This window comes from Cnephaeus nilssonii, assembly GCF_951640355.1.
Source record: "Cnephaeus nilssonii genome assembly, chromosome: 11".
In the NCBI taxonomy this organism is placed as follows: Eukaryota; Metazoa; Chordata; class Mammalia; order Chiroptera; family Vespertilionidae; genus Cnephaeus; species Cnephaeus nilssonii.
Genome location: NC_137082.1, coordinates 6,616,220 through 6,624,939, shown reverse-complemented (window position 1 = coordinate 6,624,939; position 8,720 = coordinate 6,616,220). Strand labels below are relative to the sequence as shown.

The following is an 8,720-nucleotide window of genomic DNA, read 5'->3' as shown; positions in this document are numbered from 1 at the left end:
CCCCCGGGTCTGGATCATTCACCCAGAGGCGTCGCCTTCGGGATTCTTTGCGTATATATCTGTATCTATGCGTCTCCCCTTTTTTGCTGGGAGGTTAGCGCACAGTACACATCCTTCCTTTGCTCTTCCCCTGCAGTGTCTGGATCCATATTCCTCGGTGTGAATGAACCAGTTTAACCAGTAGCCTGCTAAGGGACACTAGGCTCAGTCTTGTTATTACAAACAAAACTCTCCTGCTGCTAAGCTAGATCTGTTCATTTCTGGTGGCGGAAATGCTGTGCGTTCAGAGACGAACAGCTATGGCCACATTGCCCTCCAAAGAAACCCACTGCTTTGCACTCCCCAAGTCAGGCTCGGTTCCCTGCCCGTTCCGTGCTTTGTCAACTTTTTAAAAAGTTCTGTCACTGGGATCTGTGTAAATGTCTGAATGATATTTTAATTGCTGAGTCGCCCCCGTGACTTTGGATGGACCCCAGGCTCAAAGGGAGATGCAGAGGGGCTCCGATCCCCCACTGAGCCAGGACTTAGGAATTCCAGGGAATGCTGGCCCATGGAATTTCCCGCTCCCCCCTCCCCCCACCCCATGGGGGGGAAGAAGAAACCAGCTTGTGGGTTGTGTTTATCCTGCATAAATGGGGGAGGGCCTGCAGCCTTGTTTGGGGTGTGTCCCTTTCTCTGGCTGGCGTCACCCTGCCGCTGACAGTCACTGTACCCTGGGGCCAAGAGCTTCCTGGGAGACGGGCCGAAGGAACACCAGGAGACTGTATGGGGAGGTCAAACCCAGGACAGGGGGAAGACCAAGGCATGATAAAAGGAGGCATCTGCTTAGGCATATTTAACCACAGGAAGCGGCTGGGTCTCCACACTCCTCGGCTAGGGTTTTCATTCGGATTCCCCGGAAGTTCCCACCACTTCCCACCTTCCCCAGGTCCAACTAATAAACGGGGCAGAATGCACTGGAAATGAACAAAAATGCATGTGCCTTTCGCATGAGCAGAGACCTGGGTGGGACCCTTGCATGCAGTGTGACCCTTCAATTCCTTGTGCTTCCACACAGTGTAGAGCCCACTGGGAAGGCTGGTGTAAAGCCGATCGGGGCGCGGCTGAGGGGTGCCGGGCATTTCAGCTCTCTAACCTGCTAAGACCAAGCGCCCTTTTCCTCTTCACAGCCCCCTGCACTCACGTCCTCTTAGATGCCACGGGGGGGGGGGGGGGGCAGGGGGGGGAGGGGGGGGGCTCTGGCGTCCTCCATGCCTTGCTCCCAAGTTGTTCTTTACCCAATTTTGTGCGCCTGGCCCAACCAGCAGCATTTTCTGAGAAAACACGGTTCTCGCCCTGGCTGGTTTGGCTCAGTGGATAGAGCGTCGGCCTGGGACTGAAGGGTCCCAGGTTCGATTCCAGTCAAGGGCACATGCTCGGGTTGTGGGCTCGATCCCCAGTGTGGGGGCTTGCAAGCTGATCAATGATTCTCTTTCATCATTGATGTTTCTCTCTCTCTCTCTCTCTCTCTCTCTCTCTCTCTCTCTCTCTCTCTCTCTCCCCTCTTTCCCTTCCTCTCTGAAATCAATAAAAATATATATATTTTAAAAAAAACCCACAAACTAAAAAACACGGTTCTCACTCAGTTGCCTTCTCAGGATTCACAGCTCTTTTCACCCCAAAGAAAATGACCGTCAGCCACGGTTTGGGATGTCAACGCAGAGGTGGAGCATTATTCTGTATTTGGAGATTTGTACAGACTTTCATGAAAAAAAAAAAAAATACTTGAAACTGTTGAGTTTCTGCTGCAAGAGCCCTCGATCTAATTTCACCTGCTGCTGTTCAGAAAAACACCGCTCCTGTCAGCTGAAGACACATTTTACACTGTCATTTTTTTCATTGTTGCCTCTAAGTCTTTCTAAGGTGCTAGAAATTAATAATCTGCAAACAACCCAAGGCGGGGGCAAGGGAAGAGTCTAGTGCTCAGGGCTGGACTCTCTCCTCACCCCGCCCCCACCGCACCCCCAGTCTCTTAAAAGGAAACTATTGGTTCTGTGCGACTCTCGGGTGTTGATGTCTGCGGGCAGCTCTGTGGGTTTGAGCCTCGGGAAGCCCCTGCGCATCAAAGAGTTAAATGTAAATAGCTCATCTTTGCAGGGCCTTTGGCTCCCGCTCTAAGTGGGCGGAGTTTGGAATCCGGGTTGAAAAGCCCTTGCATTTTTGGTTGATTGTTTTTAATTACTTCTGAGGGCTGGTGGAGGATGCGTGTTGCCTCCGGGCGCTCGTGACAGACAAGGAATGTTCCTCACTGCCATTTGTGAGGAGCACATCGCGAAGCATCAAACGGAGCAAAGACGGCAAGAATAGCAAGTGTATCATTACGCCTTCATTTAGATAGAAGATGCATAAACAGGAAGGAAAACCAACCGCATGGGGCCCTTGTCTGGCTTGCCCATCAGAATGGTATTTGTACCAGGATTTTTCTGTCTTTGCTGAAGCCAATTCGCTGGTTGAAGGATGGAGGGGCAGGGGTGGAGGGCGGACAGGGAGGTGCTGACCTTCAGGAAAACCAGGTAAAAGCCAGTTTAGGATCTAAAAGAGAAAAAAGTCCTCGCTGGTTGTTTCTTAGAATTTCTTTCTGGGGAGAAAGGCAGATATGGAAATCGCTCTTCCTGTGTTGCAAGAATTAAGACCATCAGATTATCATAAAAGAAAAATATAAACAGGACAGCCAGCTCAGCTTGAATTTCAGAAGAACAATGATTTTTTTTATTTTTTTTTTTTAGTGTAAGTGTGTCCCAGGTGACCCAGGTGATATTTGGGACAGAGTTACACTAAAACACTTCATCTCTGTTTACCTGAGATTCATTTAGCTAGGTGTCCTGTATTTAGTTTGGCCACTCTGTTAGAGGCAGGAATAACAAAACTTGGTTCCTTATAACTCCATCATCTGTGTGTCTGAGATGGCAATAAAACACCTAATAAGATTACACGGGGTGGCCCTCGCTCATAGTTCAATTGGGTAGATCCCTGGTCAGGGCACATACAAGAATCAACCAATGAACGAATAAATGGGTGGAGCAACAAATCTCTCTCTCTCTCTCTCTCTCTCTCTCTCTCTCTCTCTCTCTCTCTCTCTCCCTCTCTCTCTCTCTCTCCCCCCCCCCTTTCCCCCCGCCCCCTTCTCTCTCCCTAAATTCAATAAATAAAAATTTAAAAAAATATACAGGGTGGAGCAAAAGTAGGTTTACAGTTCTGAGTACATGAAAAACAGTTTTATTCTTGTATTATTGTGTTATTTTCCATATGAACAATTGTGTTATTTTGCACACCCCATATTTTAAAAGGGTAGCATTTGCCCTAACCGGTTTGGCTCGGTGGATAGAGCGTTGGCCCTCTGACTGAGGAAGAGTCCCGGGTTCGATTCCAGTCAAGGGCATGTACCTTGGTTGCGGGCTCGATCCCCAATAGGGGGCGTGCAGGAGGCAGCTGATCGATGTTTCTCTCATCGATGTTTCTAACTATCCCTCTCCCTTCCTCTCTGTAAAAATCACTTCACATTAACATTACAAATACATGATCAGCAAATCTTACGCAGTACAAACCAACGCCGTGAAGTACAGAAGACCTGCTCTTGGGTGCCTTCTCTGAGGAGACTGAGGCTGAAAGAGCCTGCGCCTGGAGCAGGGGCCAAGCCAACCACCACTACGTCGTCGCTGGTGAACTCACAGTAGGGAGCCTCAAGGTTGAGGGGCGCAGGCCCCTTCTGGATCCTGCCAGAGGCGTCATAGTGGGACCCGTGGCAAGGGCAGTGATATCCACCAAAATCTCCCGCGTTGGCAATGGGCACGCAGCCGAGATGCGTGCAGACCCCGATCAGGATGACCCACTCGGGCTTCTTCACTCATTCCAGGTCATGCTGGGGGTCCCTCAGGTGGGACATGTCCACGGAGGCCTCCGGTCCCACCTCCTTCTGGGTTCGGTGGCGCACAAACAGCAGCTTGCCCCTCCACTTGAAGGCCATGTTCTTGCCTTCGGGATGTCGGACAACTTGATTTCGATTTTGGACATGGCCAGCACGTCGGCAGAGGCGCTCCTGCTGGAGACAACCTGGGAGACGGCATTCTTGGCGGTGTAGGCAGGAGAAGCTTCCTGCAAGCAGGAGAGCACTCCTTAGAGGACAGTCATCGGCGCGGCAGTCATCGGAGAAGTCGGGCACTTTGACGTCTGTATGGGAATAACAGATGGAGGCAGGACATTGAGGCCCACGACGGCGACCAGAGGCCTGCTCACGGCCTGGCTGTTCAGTGACTCCCGGCAGAGGAAGGGCCGCTTCACGTCCAGCGTCCAGCACCGGTGGCACCAGGGGCCGCAGCACGCCCGCCACCACGTGGAGGAGGTCAATAGAATGGGCGTGAATGGGCCCAAGCGGGCGGCGACCGACAACATGGCAACCCAATGAAATATATATTTTTTAAAAAGGGTAGAATTTCCATTTTAAGCCCTTTGTAGAGGCCAGTCATCTGATCGGGGGCTTTATAATGATGATCCTAATAAGCAACTTAGGATCATCACTTAGTAATCAGCAAATAATCCTATATAATAAAGAGGTAATATGCAAATTGATCCTCACACCTTCACACAAGATGGCTGCCCCCATGTGGTCTAAGATGACCGCCACAAGATGGTTGGCAGGCGAGGGTAGTTGTGGGCGATCAGGCCAGCAGGGGAGGGCAGTTAGGGGTGACCAGGTCAGCAGGGGAGGGAGGTTGGGGGCAACTGAACCTGCAGGGGAGGGCAGTTGGGGGCGACCAGGCCAGCAGAGGAGGGCAGTTAGAGGTGACTAGGCCTGCAGGGGAGGGCAGTTGGGGGGGACCAGGCCTGCAGGGGAGGGCAGTTGCAGGGGGCCAGGCCTGTAGGAGAGGGCAGTTAGGGGTGACCAGGCTGGCAGGGGAGGGCAGTTGGGAGCAATCAGGCTGGCAGGGGAGGGCAGTTAGGGGTGACCAGGCCGGCAGGGGAGGGCAGTTGGGGGTGACTGGGCCTGCAGGGGAGGGCAGTTGGGGGTTACCGGGCCAGCAGGGGAGGGAAATTGGGGGCGATCAGGTTGGCAGGGGAGCAGTTAGGCGTCAATCAGGCTGGCAGGGGAGTGGTTAGGGGATGATCAGGCTGGTAAGCAGGCGAGCGGTTGGGAGCCAGCAGTCCCAGATTGTGAGAGGGATGTCTGACTGCTGTTTTAGGTCCGATCCCTGTGGATGTGGGATCAGGCCTAAACCGGCAGTCGGACATCCCCTGAGGGGTCCCAGATTGGAGAAGGTGCAGGTGGGCTGAGGGACACCCTCCCCCAGTGCACAAATTTCGTGCACTGGGCCTCTAGTAAAAAGTATAATTAACATCCCCATTGCTCATGTAAGGAAACTGAGGCTCAGAGAGAAGGAGTAACCGTGTCAAGGTTGCACAGCTTGGAAGTGTTAGAGCTGGGATTTGAACCCACAGTGACTTACCTTCAAAGACTCCTCCCTCACAGACAAGAGTGCGCATCTGAACAAGAAGTGATTCCATTGGAAAACTGGAGCTGAGCTGACCAATCAAATTAAGCAAAAGTCATTAGTTCTGTTCCCCAGATACGGCTTAAAGAAGTGACAAAACCCAACAACAGCCTTTTGGCCCCTGAATAGTTTTCCCTCTCAGTTGTCTGGCAATAAGAGAAGTCGCCTGTGGCAGAATAAAAATGGCGTTTTAGGTCGCCGTTTAATTGAATGGAAATGTTTGGCCATCGTGTTTTCACTCTCAGGTTGATTTCCTCGTGCAATAATGCAGGGGTCGGAACACTCCTTCTGGCTTGTTGTCCTGATGAAGGCAGCTCAGGAGAGCGGTCTCGGCTGCTCTGCGTCTCCAGCACGCAGAGGGATGCTGGTGACCAGCAGGACTGGGTACACGTTTGAATGGGTGAACGAATGAATGAACGCATCACCTTAATCTTCACCCTGAAAGCATTCCGCCACTAGCCAGGCCACTGGGATGCAGATGGGGACCCGGAAGCTTGGTGTTGCTGACGGATGTCGAGGACAAAGTGGGTTGGAAAGTCGTCTGGGCAGCAGGAGCCTGAGACCCCCCCCCCCCCCCCCCGAGTTTAAGGGGCAGCATGCCTGCCTCCGCCCCGTGGCTTCGCACAGTCCCCGCACCAAGCACTTGCAGTGAGCTAGACAACGGCGTCTTAAAGCTGGAAGCTAAATTTCTCCTGGCAGCAGAGCCGAAGGCTGCGGCAGCCCGTAGCTGCGTAAATTAAAACAATGAGCTGTTTTTTTAAAATAACATTTCTAAACACGCATACACTTGAATGAACCCAGCACAAGACCGTCAATGGGAGAGAGACGCAGGCTGTGTGCCCCATACCTGCCCCAACTCCCGCTGCAGGCGAGCCACCGCCGCCTTCCCAAGGTGCTCTCGGAAGGGCGGCTCGTCCTCTGGGGGTTGGACCCGAAGAGTTTCCGCTGCAGCCAGCCGCGCAGGGAGGACGCGGCACACTCCTGCGCACCGGCTTCTCGGTTAGGAGGGGGGTGGCTGCAGCTGCAGTTAATTTACTTCTGATTAGTCTAACCTTTCCCCCTCGGAGGAAGTTTTTAGCAGGAGGGGAAAATGCGGTCACAATATTGTTTTATGACTGTTTATCTTTAGAGCCCAAGCGATGCTGATTGCAAATATTTATGTGCATTTTAAAAAATCACGGCTCATGTTTGGAATGCACTAAAAAAAAAAAAAGTGAAATCAGATTTCGGGTAAGATCTAGCAATTTTGGAGGATTTCAAAGTCGTAACCAAGTTGTCCGTACCAGCCCACTGGGACTCATCGCAGAAAGGCAGCAATTAGATCAGCGGGATCCAAGTGCAGAATATTACATTCCGTTTGGAAGGCTCGTCTTGGTTGTACATGTACATTATTGATGACTAGTCTGGAAATCCAAGTCTTAGCATGTGTAATATTGAAGAAAAACATCTCCAAATGAGAAAACTTTGCATTTGTGTTAGAAACGCTGCTTTCCCCCTAGAGAAGGGATTAGATAGTTGTCAAAGGAAAAGCTGCAGACACAGTTTCCCCACCTGCCACCGTGTGGGGGCCCTGTCTCTTCTCATTTTCTCTTTCTCCCCAAGAGGAACTGCTCGCATAGCTGCTGTCCTGTGAAGTTACTGGGCCCCTGAAGACAGCACTGGGGAGGGCAAGGGGTCTCCTATCATGGGCATCTCTCTGGCTTTAGGGTTGCACAGACTTGGGGTTGAATTCTGGTTTTGCCAGTTGCACATAGGAAGAGTGACTTAACTTCTCAGACTCTGCACCCTCTTTGTAAAATGGGGGATCAGCACTCAGTACTCTATTGGTTGCAAACTGGCCTAATAAGAGAAAAGGGGAGTTATCAACTCAAGGAAATGCGAAGCCAAGGCACAGCTTCAGGCTCGGAGCATCAGGGGCATCTGTATGTCATCAGGCCTGCACTTCCTCCTCCCTCCTCTCCTTCTCTGACATTCGTTTCCCACTGGGCACGGGCCTCTTCCACCCTATTAGGTTCTGTGACGGGGGTCTGTGAATGGAACTGACAAAGGACAGACCAACAGGAGAAAAAGCATACAAATGTCATTTGATATCGCTATTTTTACATGGCATGGGGGCTTCATAGGACGAAGTTAGGCCTGAGAGCTTATATGTTACTGAGACAAAGAACAGTAAGTTGTGGAGATGCCTTAAGACAAAGGAAAAGAGTTGGAGCAAAGGGCAGTAAAGTGTGGGGAAGGGACCAGGAGACGCCCAGGGAACCAATGGAGGGAAGAGTGGGTTCAGTAGGTTTGTTTGCACAGATTCAGCCTGATGTGCATTCTCCGTCTCTAGTGATAAGAATGCCCTCTTCCCGGCACGGGAGGGCATCTTCCCCCGGGTGAACCACCCAGCGTTACCACTCCGCTTCTTCTGGCCCAGACAAGATTTTCCTTTCTCCAGAGCACGAGATTCCGCCTTCCGTATCGGGGTCTGTCCTCCGCTCCAGGCAACAGCCGAGCTGTCGAGGGCCGTGGGAGACACGCAGCTGGGCAGTGTCCACGCGGCTCAGCAGGCACTTCCAGGACGTGGGGTGTCTGGGTTCAGTGTGATTTTGACATTCACTCAATATTGCCATCTAGATGGATGTGTATTTAACTGAGTCCCGAGGCAGCAGTGGTCAGAGCAGTTCCTGGTTGGACACGGTGAGAAGAAATGCAATGAATGACACAAAACAAACAAAGCTCCCCCCAGCCCCTCAGAGGGCGGCGCCAGTCCCCTGGATTCTCAGCTCCATCGAATCATTATCGGTCTTTAAGTTATAGAACGTGGCTTGTGAAATTGTATGCGTACGTGGTGAAAACCTGATAAATGTGTGCTAAGCATCCAAGTAAACTGGCCTGTTGAGGAATAAAAAGGATAATTAAAAGGAGGTCCATGTTCAAATCTGGAGAAAAATACCGAGAATAACCGCACTAATAGAAAATTGTTATCTACTCTGTGTTGAGTGCTGGCGATGTACCCAGCTCTTCAGACACATCATATAATTCAATTCCCTACCAACCCCGGAGGCAGGGGCCATGGGCCTCCCCATTTCACAGATGGGAAGAGTGAGGCTTAAAGAACTGACTTGCAGGGTGGGGCTTTGGATCCAGGTCTAACTGACTCTACATTCAGGCTCTAAACGCTCCCACACCGCACCTGCTTCCGCCTACGGC

At 51.6% G+C, this 8,720-nt stretch overlaps 1 pseudogene across 1 annotated transcript; it reads right to left on the bottom strand.

Annotated features, from left to right (window-relative positions):
- Positions 1–3,559: 3,559 nt before the first annotated feature.
- LOC307107426 (cytochrome b-c1 complex subunit Rieske, mitochondrial-like) lies at positions 3,560–4,428 on the bottom strand (annotated as a pseudogene). The gene has a single exon. The product of its transcript is annotated as a cytochrome b-c1 complex subunit Rieske, mitochondrial-like (transcript).
- Between the last annotated feature and the right edge of the window lie 4,292 nt (positions 4,429–8,720).